The 27,973-nt window shown below is 34.8% G+C and overlaps 1 long non-coding RNA gene across 2 annotated transcripts; it reads right to left on the bottom strand.

The window, feature by feature from the left end:
- Positions 1–11,978: 11,978 nt before the first annotated feature.
- On the bottom strand, positions 11,979–15,451 carry LOC125646777 (uncharacterized). 2 transcript variants are annotated; one of them, XR_007359819.2, is made up of 5 exons: positions 14,430–15,451; positions 14,032–14,193; positions 13,246–13,814; positions 12,997–13,151; positions 11,979–12,762 (listed from the first exon to the last, which is right to left on the bottom strand). It is a non-coding gene; the product is annotated as an uncharacterized LOC125646777 (long non-coding RNA). The 2 variants fall into 2 exon arrangements; XR_007359818.2 differs by having other exon boundaries at positions 13,999–14,193.
- Between the last annotated feature and the right edge of the window lie 12,522 nt (positions 15,452–27,973).

Genomic DNA, 27,973 nt, shown 5'->3' on the forward strand with positions numbered 1-27,973 from the left:
TCTACCAAGCCCTATCTTTGCTCCTCACGAAAATGTTAACAGCTGTGAAGAAGAAACCTCAAACTTACTGTGCGACTACATATGCCAGAAGTGGTGTTAATCAAATGTGGATTCTAAAAAATTCTAAAGAACTTTTAGTAAACTTGAAATCAAAGAATTTCCCCCAAATCAATAGCATTAAAACCTATGACTTTTCAACACTATACACGACCATTCCTCACGATAAATTAAAGACTAGACTTTTTGACATCATAGACAGTTGCTTCTTCAACAAAAACGGAAAACGGAAATATTCATATCTAGTGATCAGTCATTCAAAAACTTACTTTGTTAAACACCACTCTGATTCCACGCACAAGTACTCTGAAGTTGAAATAAAAAATATGCTAGAGTTCCTCATTGACAATATCTTCGTGGTCTTTGGTGATCAGGTCTTCCAACAGTCTGTTGGAATTCCCATGGGCACGAATTGTGCTCCTTTGTTAGCTGACCTGTTTTTATATTCATATGAAGCAGAATTTATTCAAAAACTTCTACGTTAGAAGAAAAAATCTCTCGCTGTGACCTTCAATTCGACTTTTAGATATATCGATGACGTTTTGTCTATTAACAATGATAGCTTTCATTCATATGTCGATTTGATATATCCCTGTGAGCTCGAAATAAAGGACACCACAGAGTCGTCCACTTCTGCTTCATACTTAGATATTTTATTGAAAGTAGACATTAACGGCAAACTGACAACTCAACTGTATGACAAACGGGATGATTTCAGCTTCTCCATCGTCAACTTCCCACATTTATGTAGCAATATTCCATTATCACCTGCATATGGTGTTTATATATTTCAACTGATTCGATATGCAAGAGCTTGTTCTGGGTATAGTCAGTTTTTAAATCGAGGTAAGCTACTGACAAACAAGTTGATGGTACAGGGATTTAAACAGTCTCGGTTGAAGTCAGCATTTCGCAAATTCTATGGTCGTTATAACGATCTAGTTCGTCAATACAACCTCGCATTGGGTTAAATGCTGTCTGACGTGTTTCATACCGATTGTTAAGCCGTTCTTGGCACACTGATTTTGACTGCGGATAACTCCGTTTACCTGATCAGGATATGGGGCTCACGGCAGGTGTGACCGGTCAACAGGGGATGCTTACTCCTCTTAGTCACCAGATCCCACCTCTGGTGTGTCCATGGGTCCGTGTTTGCCCAACTATCTATTTTGTATTGCTTGTAGGAGTTATGAGATTGATCACTGTTCGTTATCTTCACCTTGCATATATAAGAAAATAGAGATAAACCCAAGAACTGAAAAATAAACAACTGATAAAGGTTGAATTCAAGCATAAAATATAAAAACCACTAACAGACCCAATAAAATCAATAAAATAGCATCATAGTCATATGAATTAACATATAATCAAAATTATTTAGATAGTTATCAAATAACAATTTTTTCTTCTTCTTCAAATTGTTCAGTATTGACTGTGGCACTTAAATATTATACGGATATTACGCCAAAAAAAAAACACAAAAAACAAAACCCAATCAAGTAGATTCCATTTTCAATGAGAAAATAAAGAAATAATAAAGCTATATTAATATCTTATTAAAACAAAAAATTAGAAAATAATTTTAAAAGGAACATACCGCAAAGAAAATAGCTAGCGCTATCATGACTGAATTTTCACGTTCAGGATTATAACTGTTTATATACACGAATTGATTTTAGTTTTTTAACCTGTTTATATATTTTTAACTTTAAAATTTTTTATGTCCCTCGGATGGGACGTTAAAGGGTGTCCCGTGTAAAGGATCACAAACCCCTTGGCACGCAAAAAATCTTTTCCCTGATGTTCGAAAAAGAGTAGGCTCACTGGCGGCCGTCAGGGAAACTCAAAACACTCACAACCAAACATCATTCAATTAATTAACCGCCGTAACATGGCTGAAATATTGCCAAAACGGCGTAAAACCTCAATCAATCAATGCTTGTGTGGGAAGACGGATTCCAGAGAAAAGCAGTTCCGCGTGCTTATTGCAGATGAACTCCGGACAGTTTTTTTTTACTAAAAAAAATCAAACGAATTTTTCATCCAATCAGCATCGTCGTTAAGTCATCACTTTAAAATTTATTATATGATTATTGTTTACCACGTATGATTTAATTCTTACGGAAATTTTTGTCTGTTTCATGCAATTTCCGTGCGCTTTTGGCCTGGGAAAAGATGCGTCTCCAAGGTAGTGTATCACAGGAATGTTTTTAGAGTTTATTGAGAGGGTGAAGTCAAATTATTTTCTAAACCCCTATCCGTCATTCTCCCCTCCGTAGAAATATGCAAGTAATAGTAATATTTCTTTAATTCTCCGGAGTTTCCTTTTCCTTTTCTCGTGTATGAAAGGAAAGAAGGAAGATAAGAAAACAGAGCAGAAATTGAAACAAGGGGCCCACAGGCCTTATCGGTCACCTGAATATTAGTGAAAAAGTATCACTACTTCTACAGGCCTTATCGGTCACCTGAATATTAGTGAAAAAGTATCACTACTTCTACAGGCCTTATCGGTCACCTGAATATTAGTGAAAAAGTATCACTACTTCTACAGGCCTTATCGGTCACCTGAATACTAGTGAAAAAGTATCACTACTTCCATGGGCTATGAAATCTAGAAAAAAATCCTGTTCTAAATATTCTAATGTTTAGCAACAGTATAAAACAAGATCTGTTCTTAGAACTTCACTGTCTTCAAAAGTGCATACACTGATGAAATGCTTTAAATGATAGGAGTATTAACATTAAGACATCAAGATATATGACTAATTTGGACTCATCCAAAAGTCATAACCCTGGATTATGATCGCAATTCAAAAGTTTTTTTGGTACATCCTTTTCTGCTATTCCTAAGATTAAAGCTTACTCCTCCTAGGCACCTGATCCCACCTCTGGTGTGTCCAGGGGTCCGTGTTTGCCCAACTATCTATTTTGTATTGCTTGTGGGAGTTATGAGATTGATCACTGTTCGTTATCTTCGCCTTGCATTAAAGTATGTATTTAGATTTTATACAGTATCAACAAACTTACAGATAAATACTGTATACCAAGTTTGGCCCCACCCAGGGGTCAGGATCCTTACTCTGGGGATCATCAAATTTACAATTTCGGTAAAAGACTACCTGCTCTATCCATTTAGTTTCAATTTAGTATCAATAGCACTAAAGAAGATGTTACATATTAAGTGTTTTACACATAAACATTATCTAACAAGTTTGGCCCAACCCTGGGGTCTGAACCCCTACCCCGGGGATCATGAAATTTACAATTTTGGTAGAGCTCTTCCTGCTCTCCATCACCATGCATTTAGTTTTTCTGACATATGTGCCGTTCTTGAGAAGATTTTGAAAAATTTGTCAATTTTGGGCAGTTCTTGCCCCACTCCTAAGGCCTCAAGGGTGCTGGAGTCCTGAAATTTACAATTTATGTCCCAAAGATGCTTCATACCAAATTTGTGGATAATCCTTTATTACTTGTGATTTTATTGATTGATTGATTTTTACCTCCACACTCAACATTTTTTTCAGTTATCTGGTGGCGCTCAGTTTTTATAGATGGAAGAGAGAACCCAGATACAAACAATGTACTTGGGAAAAGACCATTGTTTCTCTCTTACCGGCGCGAGCGGGATTCAAACCCGCGCCGACAGAGGTGAGAGGCCGTGTGATTTAGAGCGCCATGATCTAACCACTCGGCCCCTTTTCTTTCTTGTGCAAATTCCTGTGTCAATAATGTATGCGGACGTATGTCACAGTTGCAATTTATTGAAGATATATTCATGCACAGTAATTAATCGGTATTTATATTGGCGTGCATAGCCAATTGAATACACACTAGCTTTTCAAGTATGTGAGAGTCAGTGTGAACGTTTTGTATTGTGCAGTTGGTAATTATTTTTATTCTTCGTTCAATTTTATGTTTGGCTGACCAGTGGTCAGAGTTCATAATACAGTGGACCAATGGATTTTACCGAATTTATGCATGTGTTAGTAAAAGATGAAACGCACCACGAGTTAAGAAACTGACGTTTGGAAACCCATCCTTATTTCCAATTTTTTTTAAGGAGAGAGAGAGGGGGACAGCCTTCTTGAACGCTAAATACTATGCTTGTACACTTATTGTTATTTATACCTTTCTCTTTATATCTACTTTATGTTTTCCTCACTAAACATCTCCATGAGTCTACTCTGCTATGTTTTTGCTAAGTTTTACAAAATAAGTACTAAGTCAGATTGTGTTGAAATTAGCATTTATTACAAATGTCAAACAAAATCACAATATTCAAAATATAAATGTCACACTTGTTGGAATTAAAGTAACATTTATCTTATCTAGACTAGCAAATCACACAATTATGGATATGAAAACATAAACAATATAATAATGGAGTACAAATGGCAAAAAAGATGGGGCTATTCTGCATAAAACAGGCCACACATCAATATGTATGAAAACAAAAGACTTGGAATAAAAATTATATAATACCAAATTAACTGACTAGAAAATATTTGTACCAGACAAGTCAAAGCATAATGTTAACAAAAAGTTAATAACTGGATAGAAAGTGGATGTTTGAGGAGGAAGTGGGTTAAAAGTTTCTGTCTATAAATTACTGACGTGCATATACAAAACAAAGATGGTGAAAGTGAACAAAAAAAGTGGGGTTGAATTACACATAAAACCCAAAAGCTCAACACGTCAAATTCCGGGAAAATTGTTAATAGAATACCGGGTAGTTGTACAATAATTAATCGAGAAGGTATAAATTACTTTATGTTGCACATAAATACAATTATACCTTCCTCTTTATATCTACATTTTGTTTTCCTCCCTAAACATCTCCATGAGTCTACTCTGCTATGTTTTTTGCTAAGTTTTACTAAATAAGTACTAAGTCAGATTGTGTTGAAATTAGCATTTATTACAAATGCCAAACAAAATCACAATATTCAAAATATAAATGTCACACTTTTTGGAATTAAAGTAACATTTATCTTATCTAGACTAGCAAATCACACAATTATGGATATGAAAACATAAACAATATAATAATGGAGTACAAATGGCAAAAAAGATGGGGCTATTCTGCATGAAACAGGCCACCAACTTGACCATATCTAAAAATATAGGCAAGTGCCCCATACAGAGGAGACGAAATGGAAATACAGGTCCAACATCTAACAAATGATTTAATTGAAAAAATATACCCTATAATGTAAAGAGAAATCTGAATTAGTGTTCTTCACCTTCAAACACAAAAAACAACCTGTTGGAGAGTGCTGCCTCAGACATTCACTCAATTAATTGCATAACAAGACCCTAACAGTGTACAATCTGAATATATGTGTAGATTAAGAGATGGCATATATGGTCCATTATTAGGACGAAAACTAACTACAGTTCATAAAAAAGAGTACCAGGTGTTGGCCCTTAACAGTCCAAAAAGGAGGGATAAATTATCTGCTGCCTCAGACAGTCAAATACGGTGAAAATATTCTTACTGACTTGTGGCGAAATATCAATAGCATAGAAAACAGGAATTCTAAAGTACCTTTTAACAGCACTTGAATTCCAGCGCCCCATTAGCCGTATTTGGTCTTCGGGTATTTTGCACTGAAAAGCATGTGATGCTGCCCCTATCCGAAAACTGTGAGATTTGTAATGTCTGTTATCTAAACCAATGAATGAAATGACATTTTTTAACTCTGATGAATAAAAGGATTGAGTAACAGGTAACCTACCATCAATAGTAAAAAGGGGGCCTTTCGAATTACCCCGAACTTTGAGGTATTTAGAAATAGCTCTCACTGGACATATAGACCTGTTACTTTGAACTGATATCTGTAAACACACTGGTCTACAAGAGTCGTGATGTTTGAAATGATGGAGTGTTAATGTTAAAAGACTTCTGTTTCCTTGTGGTTCAACAGCAATGTTATGTAATTGAATTATGTTCTTCTGTGAGGTTTTAGAAGATTTGGCTGTTATTTCGCCAATGCGCAGAAAAGCAAAGAAACTTAGAGTGAACATTGCCACCAGGAGGCGTTTATTGTATTTTCCTAATGCTGTATATTGCAATGCTTCGACCAATTGTCTTAATATTGTTGATGTAATGGGCAAACGAACATCAGGTTTGCCTGACACATGCTGAGGCCCTTTCAGAAGTTTTTTGATAATGAAAAATTGAGTAGGATCGGCAAGATCTCTAATCCGATGATGATAAGAGATCCCTGCTAAATAAGTGCTTATAGTATTGTGGGATTTATTTTGACTATGTAACCATGCCACAAAGAATAAGACATGCATCACTGATGATGGGTAAACAGAAGCACATTTAAAAATCTTTTTTCATATGCTGACAGGGCAGTATTATAAGATGTTTGAGTGCTTTCAGCGACTGCAGCATCCAATACCTTATATGCCGTTTCAGTCAAATATGAAGGTATTCGAGAGGAACACTGGTTGGGCAACTGTCCATATATGGAGCCAATTCTCTGAATCTTTCTACCTGCAATCGTGAAAGTAGATCTGGTAAAATAGTGTGTTTGCCTGCAATATGTTCTGCATGAAATAAAATATTGTACTCCAAACAAGCCAAAACCAATCTTCTTACTAAAGACATAACTGCCTCGTCCTTAGAAGACATTTTATTAATAATGTGGGCAACTGCCAGATTATCTGAAAAGAACAATACTGAATAATTAGACAACTTTTGTCCCCATAACTCAATAGCAACCACTATAGGAAAGAGTTCCTTAAAAGTGATATTGAAATCCTGCAAATTTAAATCCGCCCACTTGCCATAAAACCATTTGGAACCAAAAACAGCTCCATATCCTAAACTTCCAACAGCATCAGTAAACGTGTGCAGTTTTTCTGAATCTTGCCACACTTCATCCAGGAAAAAATACAAACATGTATATAGTTAGTATCTAATGGCATGTATATTATATATAAAATCAGCAAGCGCGGGAAATCCATTGCGCAGAGGAAGGACATTTTAATGCGTGTTTGAATTGTTGCGCACATTAATTGAATGGACGATATCATCAATTCAAATGACTGTAAGAAAAATATTTGAATAACTGCGTGCATTAGTCATGTTATATCTATTGACATCATATACAGGAAATAAAACTTGATTATTAGGAAGTATCTTAATTGGAGTTCCAAATTTAATGTTCTTTATGTAACATGTAAAACTTATACGGTACCAATTTTGATGTACCAGATGCGGATTTCGACAATAATGCCTCTTCAGTGATGCTCAACCAAAATGTTTGAAATCCGAAATAACAATGAAGTTTTAGAACCATTATAGGGAAAAACTGTGCCAAATTCGTCTAACGATACATGTAAGAGCTATGTGTGAGGGAGATAATCCTTAATTGTGAAATGAATTTCTAAATTTTATAACAGCAATTAAATATACATCCGTATTTTCAAGCTAGTAACGAAGTACTTAGCTACCGGGCTGTAGAGACCCTCGGGGACTAACAGTCCACCAGCAGAGGCCTCGACACAGGGGTCATAATGTAAAACTTATACGGTACCAATTTTGATGCACCAGATGCGCATTTCGACATATAATGTCTCTTCAGTGATGCTCAACTGAAATGTTTGAAATCCGAAATAACAATGAAGTTTTAGAGCTATTATAGGGAAAAACTGTGCCCAAAAAAAGTGGAGTCAAATTCGTCTAATGATAAGAGCTATGCGTGAGGGAAATAATCCTTTATCTTTCTCCGGAGTGAAAATTAGATTATGATTTTATTAATACAAACGTAATCTGTCATGCCGAATAGTTGACAAATGACGAAATAAACGGTCGTTCATAATTTCAATATTTGAAACTCAGAATTGCGAATGTGTTTATAATGCTAGTTTTTTGTCCAGTGCCACAATTTAAGGGCAAAATTATGAATACACATATTTTTTTTCTCGTCAAACACAATAATCAAAAACATATTGCACTATATGAATGACAAACGGAAAAACTGCTATATTGTGAACAGTGGCCTGATTTCTTGGACATTGTCAGGTAATGTACAACCTTATTTCAGTAAGATGTTTACGTTTTAAGACGAAAACTTCCCAGAACAGTCCTGAACCATTCGATATCTGACATATTGGACAGTTTTCAACTTATTACTTACTTTCAAGATCTGTGTCATCACAAAACATCTTCAACCAAAATAGAAAAAACAACCTTTTTTGTGTTTATCTACGTGTTTGAACATATCAGTAGCTGTTAATTTATTACAGAAAGTCTTAACAGTGACTTTTATAATCACGGAAAAATTAAGTACATTGAAAATATCAAATGAATATCGTATATAGAAATTCATCGATGAGTCAGATCGTGATTTCGGGAAGGGGTGTCTTTCGTTGAATGAGATATATATAAGGAAAATAGTTATAAATCTTCATAAAATGATAAATATGGGCCTAGTCAAAACTATTATTAAGTAAAACTATCACTGAAAACCTACACAATTTTATGCTGATCATATTGTAAACCAATCGCATCTTTTTGGCTTGCTTGAAAGGCCCGAGAACGTGCGATTGGTATGACGTTGTCTCTCTTCGTTCTGGACATTTTCATAAGGCTGACTCAAGACAAAAATCACGGAATGAAGAAACGAACAGGCACATTTTTTTTATTCATCAATGAACATAACTTCTTTCTTCTGTAACATCAAAATCAAGTATCGATGAACAACGAATCCACTTCATATTATCGTGTTATCTTAAATTGTCATTAAAAATATGAAAAAAATGAAAACTGGCTTAGATCCGCTACTTTACTTTCATTTTTGCTATTTCAGGGTAGTTTATTGAAAACGAAAGTAGGTTTTTAATTAAATTTACGATATTTACTAATCAAGTAAGATTATTTTAAAGCTTACAGACTTCATCTCAACTTTGAAACAATATTAAAAGTGCAAGCAGTAACTCTGAAGCAAGCGTTTCGGAGTTTATTGACAAAAATTGTTTATTTATAAGTATATATATCTCCCAGCGTTATATAGGACCGTCGGCTACCAAGATGTAGTTCTCAATCAATATATAGATAGTGTGGGGACACTATGTTAGAACACCTATTTAAGGAATGAAGCTAATTTTGACCTATGTTATACGATATAATGTAACTTGGTGCAGTTTACGCTTTATGATCAGCGAAGCGGATTATAAGAAGCGTAAACTGTACCAAATTATATTTCATCGTATAACATAGGTCAAAATTAGCTTCATTCCTTATAATGTAACGCAAATAGACAAAACTACACTGTACGAGTCTTTATTTATACAAAAGAGTAAACAATCACTGACAAATAGAAATCGCTTGCACCGCGCAAGGATTCACTTAGCAACAGACTGAGGAAGCGTCGAACAAAAAAACTGCCATATTGGTTTTATGTATAACTGGAACATGTACTTTATTAATCAAATTTGAAAACGCAAGGTGGTGTTTTCTACGAATCCTGATAATAGAAGATGTGTGAAGGCTACATGTGTATGCTTCATGTTTACTGTGCAGCGCAAGATCGACTTTTGGGATGCTCCAACAGAAAGTACCAGAGAGTTGTTTATTTTTTTTTTTTATAAATCTAATCCCGACATCACACAAAATACGTCATGCATCAGAAAATGCTACACGAATTGCGGTTTTTTTGACTTTATACAAGTTTTAAACTAAATTATAACTTATCATTACATATGTAGCATTGTCGCCTATTAAATCCGACACAGTAAAATGTAAACAATTCACAGAATGCGATCCACATGTCTTTGATTTGGAGTGACGTCATCTAGTATATGTACATTTTGTAATACATGACGCATTATATGTTTTGATAGGTGGATCAAGCAATCCCCCAAGTAAAAATATATTTTATAATGAAACAGCAACGTTGCTGTAATTTATTATACCATTATTTTGCAAATGATAAATCGTTGTATCAGAATTGGTTTTTACCCTTAATGTTTTGTGTACTTAAAAGTAAAAACAAAGGTATTGACGCATTGTTTAACATCGAAAAAAGTTAAACAAAAGTATTTTATTCTGCACAGTTTCTTCTGTTGATTTTCTGCTTCATAGAAGGCCTACAACGTAACGGTGCTACAATGTGAAATTTAAAAAAAAAGTAATGCCGTTTTGGGTCGTCAAAGGGGTGTGTGCCCATACCAAGTTACATTATATATTATAAACTAAATTTTCTCAGTGTGTTCAATCAAAATCAAATTGCGCGTTACAAGTGAAATTAAATTATATCAATCTAAAATAAACATCTTTAATATATTCATACAGATGTAAATACGAATTATCTTTGTATTTTTGGTTTTCAAAGTTATGTTCCTAACGTCCTTCCGTACTTTCTTAATTTGTCCAAAGATGAAAAGTTTCAGCAGGTATCATTTGTCTCTGCAGCACTTGATCTTTACATCCTTTGCACACATGAAATTATGGGTTCGGATGAATATTTCACAGGTACACTTTGTCGTTTTATATCTACGGAAGCGTATAAGTGCCATGTTTTTACTTTTTTTTAAATTTTATATTTTACACTTTAATCTGTAAATTTTACACTTTAATCTGTAAAATTTACACTTCAATCTGTAAAATTTACACTTTAATCAGTAAAATTTGCATTTTAATCTGTAAAAGTTACACTTTAATCTGTAAAATGTACGTTTTTCTGTATATCACTTGGTTGCCCCGTTGCCGAGAAAAATATCCACAATGTCGGCTCTCTCTCTCTCATCGCTTGAGTCAACTAACTTGTTCAGATTATGTAGAAAAGCGATTTTAATATTAATTTCTATTTCTATAAAACTGTTGGTGTGGCGAGGAAAGTAAGGTAGTATATCGGTTTCATTTAAAGAATATCAGTAAAACTAATGGACGCTCCCCGAATGGGATCTAACCAATGAAATACTTCATATCGCGCATGACTTGCACAATGATCAACAGCTGTTAAAATGTTTTAATATACATAAGTATGTGTTGACCAAAAGCTGTTCAAAAACTATTAAAATACGGAATTTTTTTCCTTATATAAGATGTATGCCCTGTTTAAAATAATCACCAATTAAATTATCCTGATCTATTACCTAACAGTAAACAAGAAATGGCCATGATATAAAACACGGTATGATTATCGTATAAGTTCTACAGATTAAAATGTAAATTTTACAGATTAAAGTGCAAAATTTACAGATTATAGTGTAAATTTTACAGATTAAATTGCAAAATTTACAGATACGGATTAAAATGTAAAATTTACGGATTAAAGTGTAAAATATAAAAAATAAAAACTTGGCACTAATGCGCTTCCGTATATATCATTCTTAAGCCCGATAATACTGAAAATATAGATATCAAAACAAAAGTACTCACGATTTGCATTGGATACCAGCCTTCTTTTGTTTTACGCAGCTACTTTGATGTGAAGTTATTGGCTGTGTTCTCAAATTCATAGAGGCAATTCGCGCCACGCGTTGATTATATTTTGCAATTACCCGGCATTGCACGGGATTTGTCATTATTTTCAATAAAACAACAGAACACCTGTTTATGGTCATGTTTATTGCCTCGCTAAAGAGGGATAATCTCGTTTTAGCGAGAACATCTCGCTACAGGGGAAGTGTTTCCTGGGATTTATCTAGTTATTTTATTTGACTACCTTATTCCTGTAAAGGGGGAAATTGAGAACAGTAGGCTCGAAATGAGCGCCAGAGGCGCGAATATGCTAGGGGGTCCGGGGGCATGCCCCTTCGGAAAATTTGGAGATAAATGGAGCAAAATCCTGCATTCTAAGGCCTTCTGGGGATTCTTTCCATACTTTATCAAGGCCAGAAAAACCCATGTTTTAGACGAAATATGAAATAATAAAAAAGTAAGCAAAAACCACGCGAGATCAGTACTGTTTTATTTTCTTTTACAAGTCAATTGTTCTGTTTGTCTGGTTTTTAAACATTTGAATAAGTTGATTTAAATCTTCACCTGACAATTTTTTCTCTCCTTTACATATTATCATCAGTGAGTCGAGAGAATTCTGGGATAGTCTGTTTCTTAGAATTGTGCAAAGTGAGTTCATTAGGCTAAATCCTCTCTCCACAGAGGCGGTTGAGCATGGTATAAGTAGTGCAAAATTAATAAGTTTCACTACATTTGGATACAGTTGACCTAAACCATCGGTCTTGCACAATGAGTAAAGTGTTGTTGTGTCCATTCTTTTCCCCAGTCTCATACGTTGACTGAAACAAGAAATATAAAATACAGAAACAATTGTGAATACTCAACATGTTGATATTCTACAGCAAGTTTGTAGGGCTTAAAAATGAATATCAATGCAAGATATGATCTTACAAATCATTAACATTATAAACACTTTTAAATTACAGCTATAGTAAAACATAATTTTTATTATCTCAATATTCTTCTTTCATAATAGAATTGGAGGAATCAAGAAAAGCAAGTGGTAATATTAGCTATTATTTTATGGAATAAGAAAAGGGTAACAAACGTTTTAAACAGAAATATGATAACAATTGATCAAAAAAAAGTTACATTTCATTTGAATTACTTTCCAAAATAATGTTTAAACTAGTTATAAAATGAATTAAATGTGCATTATGCTCTCCTGATCATGTGACACTGGTCAGATTCCTCTTTGCTGTGTTGTGATGTAGAAGAAACTCTAACTGGAAAACATAAAATTTCTGAAAACATTTGTCAGAAACATTGAACTCTTATCCATTTAGTACACTTAAAATAAATACTAATTGAATGGATAAAAAAGGGTAAGTTTTTAATCAGAAACAAGAAATAGTTATTAAAATAAAGGAAAAATAACGAGTGAGAATGAAATGATAATAAAGTGAATTAATTGAAACTTATTTTTATTTATTTATAACATTTTTTTTGTTTCTACATACCTTTCAACAAACATACATGTATGAGTTTGGAAGGCTCGAAATTCACCTATTGCTGCTTCTGGGGACTGTAGATCACACGGAACTCTACATATGTGGCCCTGAAACTCGTCTTCCTTGGGGGAACCATAAAATTCAGGCAATTTCCTTATATCAATCTGCATGAAATCCTCAAATTTACGTATGCAGAAATATTTTAATTATTCATCAATGCATGATCACAATACATGTAATTACATGTAAAATATTTACCTCTCCATGATCTGTCAACTCTGCAATCTGATCTGGCAAATTTCTAGGATCCAGGACCGCACAACCCTTCACCACAGGTGAAACATTAAAAGCATCGTCAATCTCACCGATTAGTCTGTAAATGAAGGGTATGCCAGTCTCCCTAAAAAAAACTCTCTGAGCTGTAATCATTATTCAATTGATTACCCCGTATTCTTCTTTGCAAACTTGTCCTGTCAATGATTTGTACAAAAGCATCATCAATTGTTGAAAAAGTGAGATGCTTGTTGTTGCATATCTCACCAAACTGATCTATCAATATATCCAATTTGTTGACAGCAATATCAACTTTGTGAGGCACATCAGTGAAGTTCAGGTTTTCATTTTGAAGGAAAGTACTCAGTGCATTCACAATCTGAAGTACATCACACAACAAATATATCATGGCAACTACATCCTTTCTCAACTTTGCACATCTAAGTCCAAACACCTCTGGTTCTTTGCGATCATCATAAATACTGTCAAGGGCATCAAGTATCTGCGAAAACCTGGACACAAATCTGCTGCATGCATCTCCATGAGATAACAACCTACAAATAAATTCACACCACAGTAACTTGAAATACAGTTTACTAATATTACATATAAGCTGTGGGAATTCCATTACAATAAGTTTGGAAATAGAATATTAAGGACTTGCACTCTCTTTTCTCTCTAATAGAAATTTAACCAGATATTGCAATTATTTGTCTTATGAATTACATGCATTATGACCTTGTGGTTGCAGCACTAATAAGTTTCAGTGACCTGTTGCCATATGTAGTTTACACGTCCTTAAAAACACAGAACTTCTTTGGACTGTACTCAAAGACTTTCCACAATCCAAGAAGAACTGAATCCACCTCTTGAAGGAGAGCAAACTAGGGGATCTTCATGATATGTTTAAGGCACAGAGCTAGCTTGTGGCACCTACAATTCATATACAGGACATGAGATGATTCATGGCGTAGACGTATCTGCACACCTGCATACCATACTGACTTAATATTTAGAATTACAAAAGTATGACCTGTAAGTATTGAACTACAAGTATGTATACCAGGTAAGATAACTGAGTGACATTTCATAAAATTTGAATCTGATCTTTTTTCCTATTTGCATGCCTTCATAGTTTTAAAAAGTCATATGACAACATCAATACCAACCTGTCTTCTCTCCACTCATAACATTTGCTCCATCAAATGCCATAAATCGCATTGTTTTAAATTGAATGTGTTTTGCCAGCATGAAATGTTTATTTGGTTGAGCAATGACTCAGTGTCCGTGTTTGGAACATGAATGACCCCTAAAAATCGTTCTTTGATCTCGCCCATTTCATTTTCCCACTTTCCATACAAGGCAAACTGTTCACGTCCAGCCTCATCACAACTTTCATCGGCAAGCAAAGTGAAGGCGTCAGCATTTCTAAGAGATGTCAGGAATTTTTTTTTCAATATGTTCACTCAAGATTTCGATGAGTTCAGTCACAGTAGATGAAGATAAGTAAGTTGCAGTTTAGGGAGTTGTTTCTATGTGACATAGAACACCATCAACACCTAAAGAGGCAATAAATTTCACAAAATCTGAGAAGTTTTCAGAAAGTGCCCATCGTTTATGGATCATGAAATTTGCACACTGAAACAGTTTTTAAAATAACATTCCGATTTAATGTTTTCCTCTCTATTTTTTCTTCAAGGATTAGTGAAATAGCACTTCCTCTTTTTCTGCTACTCTTAACTTGTTCTGCGTCCTTATGGGCAACACTTGCTGCATGACTCTCTAACGCTCTTGTTGGATGGTCACCCAAAGAACAGCCAGTAGTAAATTTTCCAACCTTCCTCCCAAACATCTCACAGACTTAACAAATGTATCCCCTGTTCGGGTAGTTGTAATACAACCACTTGCATCGATTCTCGTATTTTTCAGATGAAAAAGTCTTTGATCCAACTTAACACTAGCAGGGCTACTAAATTCATAACATTCGTTCTCCGATTGCTCTTCCTCATCACTACAAACGTTGTCCTCTTCCGTGTCCGACTCACCTCTAACTTCGCTGACTAACTATTTAGGTTCTGCACTTTCACATATATCTTTCTTTTGTTTTGCATTTTTAAAAAACTTTGCAATTGTTAGCATTCCAACGGCATCTTGTCTTCTAATTCTCTTCAAATATGATGTCGCATTATGCGACATTCTTGCCGATCAATATTACTTTGAAGCTTAAACTTGCCTCTACATGTTAATGACGCTTTATCAGCATATGTTATAAAACCACAATCGGATAAAAACGGAAAAATTACGATGTATTAGAAATAAATATTTTTAAATGTTGTGTTAATATGGGAATTTTTCATCTCCAAAAGGGGAAATTTAAGTTTTTTAAGATGGGAAAGGTACCGTTTACCTGTAGTAAAAACAGCATTGATAAATCCCTGGTTCCCAGCCTGTTCAATACAAGATCTAACAACTTTCCGTACGTGGTCATTTCTGTAAATAATAGTGGTTTTGGTTGTTCCTGTTTCACGTGTCCGTGTGCTTATTTGTATTGAATTACTTGACAATCTCACAAAAGTCTTTTGATTTCCGAGCAATATGGTACAAGGGCGAGTCAATAGTAAGCAGCCTACCTTATTTCCGGTTGAGATCCACCTCTTCTTTTTCGATGTATTGCCCTCTAGTGTGATGCACTTAGACCAACGGTGTTCAAGTGCCATCAGCCCAGAACTGGAAAAGGCAGGGTACTTCTATTGACCCACTCCTCAACTGCCGTCACGACTTCTTCGCCAGACCAAAAATGACGTCCACGGATATCCTTTTTCAAGTTTGGAAATGGGAAGAAGTCGCTGGGAGCTAAATCAGGCGAATAGGCAGGATTTGGTATTAATTCATACCCGTTTTGCTCTATAAAATACATTGCAACTTTGCAAGTGTGGGCTCTCGCGTCGTCTTGTTGCAGCAAAACACCTTTAGAGAATTTACCTAGGTGTTTTTCACGGATGGCGGTTTTCAGCTCGTCTACCAAGTTTGTATAGTACACTCCAGTTATTGTACTTCTCTTGGGTAACAAGTCCAACATAATAACGCCTTTTGCGTCCTAAAATAAAATGACCATCGCCTTGCCAGCAGATGGCTGCGTCTTGAACTTCTTTGGCCTTGGGGACGCAGGTCCTACCCACTGACGACTCCGAGCTTTATTCTCTGGCGCATAACAATAAACCCAAGTATCATCTACAGTCAGAAGATGGAAAAGAGAATCATCTTTTGACCTAAAACGTTTCAACAAGGCGCTGCATACTGATGCTCTGGTTGTCATTTGCTCATCGCTTAGGGACTTAGAGACCGAACGGGCTGTTAGCTGGCACATACCTAAATGATCATGCAAGATTGCCGAAACGCTACCATGTGAAATGCCTAATGCCTGCGCTATTTCTTCCACCTGAATTCGCCTATCGGAGTATACCAGATCCCGAACTTTCTTACACATCTCTTCATCGGTGGCGTCCAGTCCTGGCTTCATCTTCTGAAGATGTTCTACCGCGTTTGAATTCCCCTACCCAGAATTTAACCTGAACATAAGATGGTGCAGAAGACCCATAAACATAGGCTAACTCGTCGTGAATTTCCTTGCCTGTTTTACCTTTTAAATGCAAGTACCAAATTGTAACACGGTACTCAACTTTAGATGAAAAGCATGCCTTTGCATCATTAGTCAGGTTTGACACTCACACCTTATTAAAGAATCACTCGATACGCGTGCAATTTTGTACCCATGTATAAAACATGTATTGAAATAGGGCATGGAAATCGTGACTGTTTCGGTCAATCGGAAATGGGATAGGCTGGTTACTTATTGACTCGCCCTCGTATCTAATTTGATTACCAATCTCATGTTGTTCTATAAAATTGTATGCTTCGTTGACACAACTGAAGGCAAGATATATTTACGGCTTCAACCTCTTCGTCATTAGCCTATTTGGACTTTGATATTATTTTCCCATATTGGTTTTTTTTTTTTTTTTTATCTTTTGCAAAAAGAGTTTGACGTTTTTAAGTACAACTTACATTTCTGTAACTGATGAAATACAGGGGCAATGAACTCGTTGTGTAGGGATAGGTAACTCGTGATCGCTGCCCTGCAAGCTGTACTAGGTAGCGTTAACCAGTTGTGTGAATCCGCAAAAATAGTCTTGAATGAAAGGTGAAGATTACGAACAGTGATCAATCTCATAACTTCTGTAAGCGATACGTAATTCCCTAAAACACTGCACATCCTTTTCGTATTTTCAGGAATGAATAAATATCAATAAAGTAATAAATGAAATAGATTGAACCCTAACCAAACGCAGTACAAATTGACAACTATGTTTATTACGTTTCTAAGTTAATAAGCTTTTTTTTTTTTTAATTATACAACTCGTAGACTAATATTAACAATAATTGCAATCCTCAATGAAGTACGTATTATATTATGTTTGGAAATATTCACATCAATCCCGCAGTTACGAATACAGAGTTCCACAGAAATGCATGTACAGTTTGAAGACCCTATTAGAATGGACCGCCCTTTCACGTGGCCTGTAATGAAACTAAATCTATTTACCAGTTTTGGTTAAAAAATTACAATAAATATTATGTTTTTGAGATTTCAAAAATCGCAATTTTTTGGACATTGGAACCGAACTCCCGGAGGACGGGTGGGTCCAGGTATTCGGAAATCACTCGTAGGTGAGGTTAAGGTTCCTCTAATGATATATATCCATACTTATATCGGTACCCGTCCCTATCGATAAAGGGTAATATGTTGCATATTCGCATTGTCTCCGATTTATATCTTCGATGTAGTTCACACAGGAGCTAAGCCCGTTTGTGCCCGAACTCTGTGGTACTTTGAATATAGAAAGCAGTCTAATAATAATAATAATAATTGGTTTTATATAGCGCCTTATCCAGTGTATGCTGTTCAAAGCGTTTTACAATAATCAATGTACATTATTACCCCGGCAGACCTTATATCAATCTAGAACTTTCTCAGCCTCCTAGGAAGCATACAGTGCAAGCTGCCGTTATAAGCGCTAGAGCACTAACATTCTAACAATATCTTTCACTGTCTATAGCCAGGTACCCCTTTTACACTTGTGTGGAGTGATGAAATTCATGTAAAGTGTCTTTCCCAAGGACACAACGTCAGCCCTGCTGCGGTCAGGACTCGAACCCACGACCTCTCGGCCTAACCACTACGCCACCAACGCCACAGTCTAGCTCTGACCCAATTAAAAAAAATACCCACTCGCTCGAAATGCCTAAAAATCAGAAACTAGGTGCAGTATGCGTAATTATCCGGTCTCCTTGCATAGGATAACGTTTTAACCACTTGCATACCAAATTTCAAGCCACGTGTTCTAAACATACATGTAACAGAGATACTGTATACGTCATCGTTTTCTCGATTTCACCTGCTTATTTTTAATAGGACATTTACCGCTACAGGTCACTGGGTGGTTTCTTACCTATGGCAGCGGCGAAATGCAAACTAGTGTGGAGGATTTCAGACCTATCAATTAAAATTTCACCGCAAATATACGCTACTTACTTAAAAGTAATAAGGTATCATTTACAAATATCTATCGAAATATAAATACAGGCTTTATGGATTTCATCACATGACCAACCCGTATTTATATTCCGATAGATATTTTAAAATGATCCATTGTTTCTTAAATAATAACTTTACTCAATCAATACACACAGTGATTAAAATATTTGCACATGTACAAACTGCCGCGATGCAGGACCTCCGTTTTTAACGTCATATCCGACAGACCCGTGATTCAATCTTCTACCGAGCGTTTGCTGAAGGAGCAATCACTAGTCTTCAGTTTGACGCGGCCATGGCACGAGCGGAATTCGACGTTCCCGTAACGAAGGAAACGCTCTACCACTGAGCCACCGTGACCGATCTGTATCTGTAGAGTGATTGATTTTATATTATTTAACGGGAGACCCGTTCGAGAATTTTTCACTATAAAGGAGACGTTACCAATGCTGGCAAAGGGCTCAAGAATTTAGGACTATGCTCGCCGTTGTGGAATAAGTAACTCATTTGGGTTGTTAAATAATTTTTCGTTGTCTTTACGACTATAACGTGCCATTACAAATCCGATAACCGTCAGACTGTTAAGTTTCATGGTACATTGTAATTTTATTCCTCCGTTTAACGTAACGGCAGGAAAATTAAAACTTAAAATTGTTTTTAAAAAAATTCAACTCTACTTTTTGTTTGTAATGACAAAATAACCATTTCATGGGAAAAATGCATTTGATGACGTCTACTGGAAATAACAAAACTGGCTTCCTTCTTGAAATGATTAACTCCTCGGTTCGTTTTTATCTTCTCTAAGACATGCTTCTATTTTTATTATAATAGACTATGTTGGGTATCATGACAGGATACTAGCGACTGATAAATGCTGCCTGCGTCCTGATAAGCCGAGTCATGTTTTCTTCCTTCTATTTTTAAAAACGCAGTTTTAAAATGCTTTCCGCATGATGACGTGACTCAACCTCGCGAAATATTGAATAAGAGGTTTTTTTATGATCCGTATTAGCAATATTTTTAACGCGGTCCTTTTGGAAAACTGTGAGATTGTCATATCGTCGATAGGGGACTAATAAAGAGTTGGACAAACACGGACCCATGGACATACATGTAACAGGTCAGGTGCCTAGAGGGTATCCATTCTCTGTCGACCGGGCACACCCGCTATGGGCCCTATGCCTTGATCTTAATCGGTTTGACTAATCTGTTTATTCAGATATAGAGATTGGAACAACAATTTTTGTTACTTATGTAACTAAATGTACAATAATTGTACTTAATGAAGCATCAGTAGGATTTAATTCTTAAATGACTGGCTTTTATTTGCCCGGTCATCCCAAGGAATGTTTAATTATTGTACAATATTTCGACACAAGGATTGCTAATGATGGCATTTTATTTTACACGCTTAAAAGCTGCTTTTCCTCTACCTTTTGGAAAAATAATTTTTCGCTAGCTAAGAATGAACTACTTTTTAAAGAGGTTCGCACCTGAGATTTGGAGTAATGTCCATTTTTTGGGAAGAGTATTTTTTATTTCTACATTGAAGGAGAATTAGGAAAATTAAAAAAGAAAAACTGGGGTCGCAATGCTCGTTATTGAGCCACAGTGTTCTAAATATGACTTTTTTGCACTTAGAATTTACTCAAGATTTATTCGTTTAAACTTGTTTCGTCTGTTGATGTCAACACAACATAAGTAACACAAATCAGTCATTACATAAAATAGATAATAGGAATAAATAATAACAATTCATGATATCAAAATTGAGAGTTTAAAAGGACATATTAGGAGTAATGTCAATTTCTAAAATTTCACATAAATTTCAAGGTCTTTTCTTAGAGTTTAGATTCTAACTTTAAAAAGTGGAGGTTAGAGATCAAATTTTTAAATTATTTGCGAAAATACAGAATTTTAATACAAAATTTATAGTAAATCGATTTAAACTCTTTTAAGAATTGGTGATCTACAACATTTGAACTAGTTTCAAGTTTCAACTTCTCGTATTATAAATTATGAAACTGAAATACACATCTAGGAGTATAAAAAAAGATTTATTGGATGAAATAGAAACTGTAATATCTGGCAGATTAAGAACTTTTTGATTAATCAATCCTTCCGCCACAAAATATAGTCTCTTGTTAACCCTTTCAAAATTCGAATTGATGTAAAAGATTTCAACTGGATAGGGTTTAGTAAAATATATGTGTACTATATGTTTGCACTAATTCAATCAGTATTAAATGAGTAAATACTTAGTTGTACAAGTAGCATCCTGCGCAGTTGTACTCAAAAGCTCAGAAGCTAACTTCCTTAAGGAAATTAGTTCTAGTACATGTATCTGCTTTTAAGGACATGCCAGTCAACTTCAGCTAATTATATCATATCTACTCGACAATGAATACATGATCCATAATTAGGTGATTTATACATTCTTCACGTGTGTAGCTGTATTTTCACCGTTATATTCATTCTATGTCTAATTAAATGTTCTGTCAATACATGTACTACCTATTGAGAACCAATTTACATGAAGACCATGACATTTAATTCTTATTTGTGTAAACACAGTTTTAGATCCAGATTAGCGTGAGCAAATTCAAATACAGCGACAAATTGAGATATATGATATAGTTTATTCACCAATCAAGGGCCCTCGGGGGGCATGTACATGTTAACAGGCAATTAATTATAACAATGAAAATAAATAACATTCATTTAGAAGTACTACCGGTAATACTGACAGAGTTCACACTTCTGCACTGCACATATCTATATAATTATATATGAAATACTGATTACAGACAAGGTTTAAATTAACAACATGATAAATAAAATAACCCAACTGCCTCACACATCAGTTTCTGGGATAGCAGATAATGATAGTGTCGTGTGAATACTTATATAAAAGAGAATAATAGCATTATATGAAAGAATAATAATAAAAAAAAATCAAAAACCCACAATATGTTGACCTGATTACAGGGAGCACCAAGGGACAGTGCCTGTTAACAGTCTGGTAATAAATTTATTGTACCAGACCGTTGATCTTGTACTCCCAGTAACCAAGACAGCTTACAATTGTAACGTAAAGGAAATGTGTAGAATGCAAAGACATGTATTTGCAGTATCACATTACACTGTTCAAAATCATCTTACTGAATACAGCATGCTGGTATATTACATATTTACACACAGGATCCAGTTGTTCTGAATGTTTTATGTCTAAAGCAGGAAGGTTAGAATACTTATATAAAAGAGAATAGCGTTATATGAGAGAATAAAAACACGATATGTTGACCTGATTACAGGAAGTACCAAGGGACAGTGCCTGTTAATAATCTGGTGGTAAATTGTTGTACCAGACTGTTGGTCTTGTACTCCCAGTAGCCAAGACAGCCTACAGGTGTAAAATATGATGAAGAAAGAAAATGTGCATAATGCAATGAAATGTAACATTTCTAGTATTATATCAAACTGTTTAAAATCATCTTACTAATTTGGATGAGGATATTTTCATCTTCATTGGTCATTAGCCATATAAGCTTTTGATCACTGTCCATCTTTACAAAATTCTTACATGATTTGTCTATCATTTAGAATAAAATAACCCTTTCTTCTGATAAATGACTACATGAGAATAAAAAATGTTTTTCGTCATCCACTGAATTGTTGTTGCATCTTAGACAAAATCTCTCGTGTCGAGGGATTTTTTGGTAACGTCCCCTTTCAATGTTTAGTCTATGAGCTGATATACGGAAACGTGTTAGATTTCTCCTTTGCTCAAAATTTTTAATTGAACTCAAATAATTCTCAAAACCAAAGTTTTGTTTAAAAGTAGAAAAGCAACTTAGTTTTTTTATCTGAATTTAATGTAAGGTGTGAATGCCATTTTTTGATGTAATGTTTGAATAAACAATCTTTAAGAGCCTTTTTAAACTGGTATGCCCCTTTAACGGGCAAATCTTTAATCCCATTAATATTTGTTATGAAACAGTTTATAGAACCAAACCATGATGAATTGTTTTGTTCAAAAAGTAATTTTGATTCTCGATATGCATCAAACAATAGTGGAAATGACTGACCAAGATTTTCAAGTCTGTACCAGTAACTTAACATACTTTTTAATATGTCAAAGTGAAGGGGGAATCTTCCCAATTCCGACAGTACGGCAAAGTTTGTTGCAGATTTATGTACACCAAGTATTGATTTGCAAAATTTGAGATGTAGTTTATCACAAAGTTGGTTTGAGTAAATTTTGTCTATGGTACCACCAGAGTTAGTAGATTTTTTGGAAAAAGGATTGAAATAACCCCATATTTCCGAAGAATATAATAATATTGGTTTGATGGTATGGTCAAATATATGAGAAATGTTTTTAATATCAGGGTTTAGTGAAATGAAGTCTTTTTTAAGTTTGAATAATGCTTTCGGGGCTTTATGATATAGTTCTTTCTGAGCAAGGTAGAAAGAACCAGATGAACAAAATGAAACCCCAAGGTATTTGTAGTTGGATACACATTCTAGTTCAATACCAGCCAAATAGAATTTAGTTTTGAAGAGTCTGCCTGCCTTGTTAAAAATTAGGATCTTAGTTTTTGAGAAATTAATACTCAAACACCAATCATTACAATACCGCTGCAAAATGTTTAGTTTTTGTTGTAAACCATTAGCTGAGGAGGAAAGTAGAATTATGTCATCAGCATACATTAAACAATTAAATGTTCGAGAATTTAAGACCATAGGATCTGGGGATGAATTGAGATGGTCTGGAAGATCATTAATAAATACTTTAAAACAGATTTGGACTTAAATTGTCCCCCTGTTTGACACCTACTTTTATTGGAAGAAAATCGGTGATACCATTACTTAAACGGACACAGGACTTGCTTGAAGAGTACATGCTTTTAATAACCTGATAAAAATTTGTTCCAGCTCCCAATTTTAAGAGTTTAATTTTAATTCCTGAATGAATGACGGTGTCAAATGCTTTATGAAAGTCAATAAAGCAGGCGTACACTCTGCCATCCTTGGTCTTACAATATTTATCTACAATAGTCTTGAGAATAAACATGTGGTCAGAAGTTCTTGCTTTTTGGGTGAAACCTATCTGACATTCATTGATTATACGATGTTTAGTAAGAAATTTATCTAAGCGAATGTCAAGTATTTTATTGAATAATTTCCCAACTGTATTTGTAACCGTTATGCCTCTGTCATTATTTGGATCGTTTATGTCATTACTTTTATGGATAGGAGTAATGTAACCTGAAGACCATGTTTTAGGATAATGACCAAAAGTAAGACAGCTGTTGAAAATATTGTAAAAGCATGACAAGAGATGGGTATGACCGTATTTAATCATGTAGTTTGAAATTTTGTCTAGACCTGGAGCTTTCCCTACTTTTATTTTTAAATAGCATTTGATATTTCTGAAATGGATATACGTTTGTCCAAGTCATTAAAACATTTTTCTTTTTCTAACTCATTTAGAATATTATCTAGCTGTGCCAGACGGTGGTTGAAATTTGGTTTGGGTTTGTTCAGGTCATGAAAATGGGAGACCCATGTTGTTGGGTCAATTACATCTGCATTGTTGTTTTTTTCTACTCCCTGAAGTTTCTCAATCAATTTCCAGTAAGATTTTGGATTTTCATCATGTAAGGTTTCTAACTGTCTTAATAAAGATTGTTTAAATTCTCGACATTTGAATTTTCTCATTTTGGTATATTCCCTATATAATTTGTAGTAGTGGTTTTTCACTATTGGATCTTTCGGAAATTTGGAGTATATTTTACCATAATTAAGCAGATTTCTCCGCATGGATTTTAAGTCTATATCGAACTATTTATGCATTTTTTTTATTTGTCTTATTGTGTTTAATTTTATATTTTCGAAGAGATTTGTCTGCTGCTTTAATAATTATATTTGATAATTCTGTGAAGGCATTGTCAATCAGTTCGTGAGAGTCAAGATTTTTACAACTTGAGAGATTTTGTAATCTCTCTTGAATGTTTGTAGAATTAAGGGCTGCCTGAAAAAGAACAGGTGATTCATCTGACCATATGTAGTTTGGTGAAATTGGATGTGTATTAGTATCCTTAGTATTATCAGACTTAAAAGAGAATCTAGCGGACAGTGACCATTGTAGAAGGCAATGACAATCAGACAATGTAGGTAAAAAATCAGAAGTACTGAAATACAATATTTGATTAAAAAAAATTCTGAAGCCAAAACATAGTCTACTGTGCTACAGCCATTTGGTGTAAAACAAGTGTACTTGCCAAACATATCACCAAAAGTACGACCATTCAGTATTCTCAGTTGATTCGCAATGCACATATCTAACAAGTCTTTGCCCCTATTATCTAACTTAGAATCCATATTGTGACGATTTGTAATTTGATTGTCTATAGTATATGATGAATGGAGAGGGAGAAACTCATTATCATCGTTTGCAATAAAGTCTGGATCTGTTGAAACTCTCGCATTGAGGTCACCACATAGTAAAATGTTTCCCTTGGGTTTATAAAATGATATATCTTTTTCAATACAGTCAAGAATATCGTAATCGATACCCTTGGAATATGAGTTTTCTGGAGGGTTGTATATCATACAAATGTATAAATCTTTGTCAAAATCGAAAAAATCTTTCTCCAGTTTTATCCACTGAAAGTCAGCTTTTGTTTTTTAAAATTTTCATATGAGGTTTAAATTCATTTTTACATAGCATTGCTAACCCTCCAAACGTTCTATTGTTATGTTTAGAAGCAGATCTACAGACAAAGTGACTATAGTAGTTTCCAATCTTGTACATTCGTTTTTCATGACTTATATGAGTTTCTGCTAAAAAAAAATAATATCAAACTTTTCAATTTGTTTGAGGAAAGTTGCATCATTTATTTTGTTGTACGATTTGCTTAACAGGCCCCCAACGTTCCAGAAGCCCATTTTAATTGATGAGTAAATAAAGGATGAACTCATTTTATATAATAGAAATTATCCGAGTACCACAGAAAAGGAAATAAATTTTGAGTGGCAAAAAAATCTAGGTCTTAGTACTACTATAAAGTTCTAAGTTGTTACTTTCTACAACAGAAAAATAAAGAAAATACAATATTGCAAATAAGCACCACTCTAGTGTGGCAGATTGTAGCATGTGACTACCTTTAAAAAACATGATGATTCACTAGTTGTAATAATATTGAAATTAAAATGACTGTTGGCTACCTTACCAGTAACAGCAAATGGTATATATATATATATATATATATATATATATATATATATATATATATGGGCATAATGATTCACTAGTTGTAATAACAATGAAATTAACATGACTGTTGGCTACCTTACCAGTAACAACAAATGGTATACATATGGTCATTACTAATTCTTTAAAATATGTAAAAATCATGATGGCAAACATCATATCATGATGATACATGAGTTGTAATGACAATGAAATGAACATGACAGTTGGCTATCTTACCAGTAACATGATAATTTATATACTAAAATATGTTTGAATGGCAAACATTAGGCCATTACTAAAATATTCAAACATGCAAAAATGACAACTACTCAAGTAAAGTTTAACATAATAAATGGTATGTTTCATACAGGTAGTGTAAGGCTTATCGTGAAATTCACAACCATAATCGTGTTCCCTTTCGCTGTGACGGAGTGTGGCGATCTTGAAGGTTAATCGGAGAAGCCGCGACCACGACCTCGTCCCCTTTTGTTATAGCGGAATCTGGATCTAGATCTGGATCTTCCACGGTCAGGAAGGGGAATGTTCAAAATGTTATGTATCACCTTCTTGATATGGCCTGCCAATATCGAGATCCCTTTTGTGGAGAGGTGATATTTGTCACCTGCCAAGTATTCAGGGCTTGGATTACCATTCATCAACATATTGCTATGATCACAGCACACAGTGTTTTGGTCAGCCGACAATTTCTGTTTAATAAGGGCATTGGCAATCTCCCCATTGGTTTGATGAAGCAAGTCGTCTGCTGTAGGTGTGGTCATGGATATTATCGTGGCAACATTCTCTCATTTGTGTTTTACTGCCTTCAGAAGGGTTTCCAGGTTTTCAACACACACTAGTGGCTCCAATTTTGTTAGATCGTTTGTGAGAGAGTGAATCGCTACAATGTGTGGTTGCTCATTGCAGGACAAGATGTAATCGGTCGTCTCCTTCAAAGTGTATCTAATCACTTTTGTGACGTTCGCAACTGGCGTGAGTTTATTCTCTAAAATTCCCTTAATATTTGATGTACCGATCAACAATACTTCTGGTCTAGATGTTCTTCCAACATCATGTCTTGCATGTGCAACTTGCCATTGTCCTTCACGTGGAAGACTGACAACAGCATCCGAGTATGACTGAGGATTACCCATCTGTTTTGGGATTTTTTTGTTGGAGATGTTGATCATAGTGCACATTTCTTGTACCTGTTCTAGTTTTTCAAGGCAGTGATTTGTTGTTTCTTCTAAGTTTAACAGCCTCTTGTTGATTCTTTCCATGTAACTCTCAGATGTTACTTCTAGCTCCAACAGTTTCTTTTCAAATCTCTCAAGTTTTGTCTCGTCTACATTTGTCAGTTTCTTGTCCATTTTTTTGGGTACAGCTCTCGATCACCCGAGTAACCTTCTTTATACATGCAGTGGTCAGTGTTCTGGTTAATGAGTTTAACTACACCATCAATGTCTCTGTTATGGCCATGTTCGAGTTTTCCAATAGTTTCCGTTATGCTATTTTCAATTCTAAGAAAATTTGCCATGGATACTTCTGTGTTACCAATTTCGTCATTTACATCTTGCTCATTAGCATCAATTGTTTTTTCTGACGTTTCTTCATTTGTGTTGACAGAAGTATCATCTTGTATGGAGACAAGTGGGTTTTCCAATGTTGGATATTCCTCGTTTTGGAGAGACAAAATTTTGTCTAAAGTTTGTTTCGGAATAGGGAAGTGTTTGTCGACAAAGACCTTGTATTTAGATCCTTGTATTCTGATAGTACCTGTTGTCACAAAGAAGGTTACAGTGTACAATAAGATGTTTTTGTTCAATACTTCAATGACAATGGAGTTTGCACTGTCAGAC

The sequence above is a fragment of the Ostrea edulis genome, chromosome 6, assembly GCF_947568905.1.
Source record: "Ostrea edulis chromosome 6, xbOstEdul1.1, whole genome shotgun sequence".
In the NCBI taxonomy this organism is placed as follows: domain Eukaryota; kingdom Metazoa; phylum Mollusca; class Bivalvia; order Ostreida; family Ostreidae; genus Ostrea; species Ostrea edulis.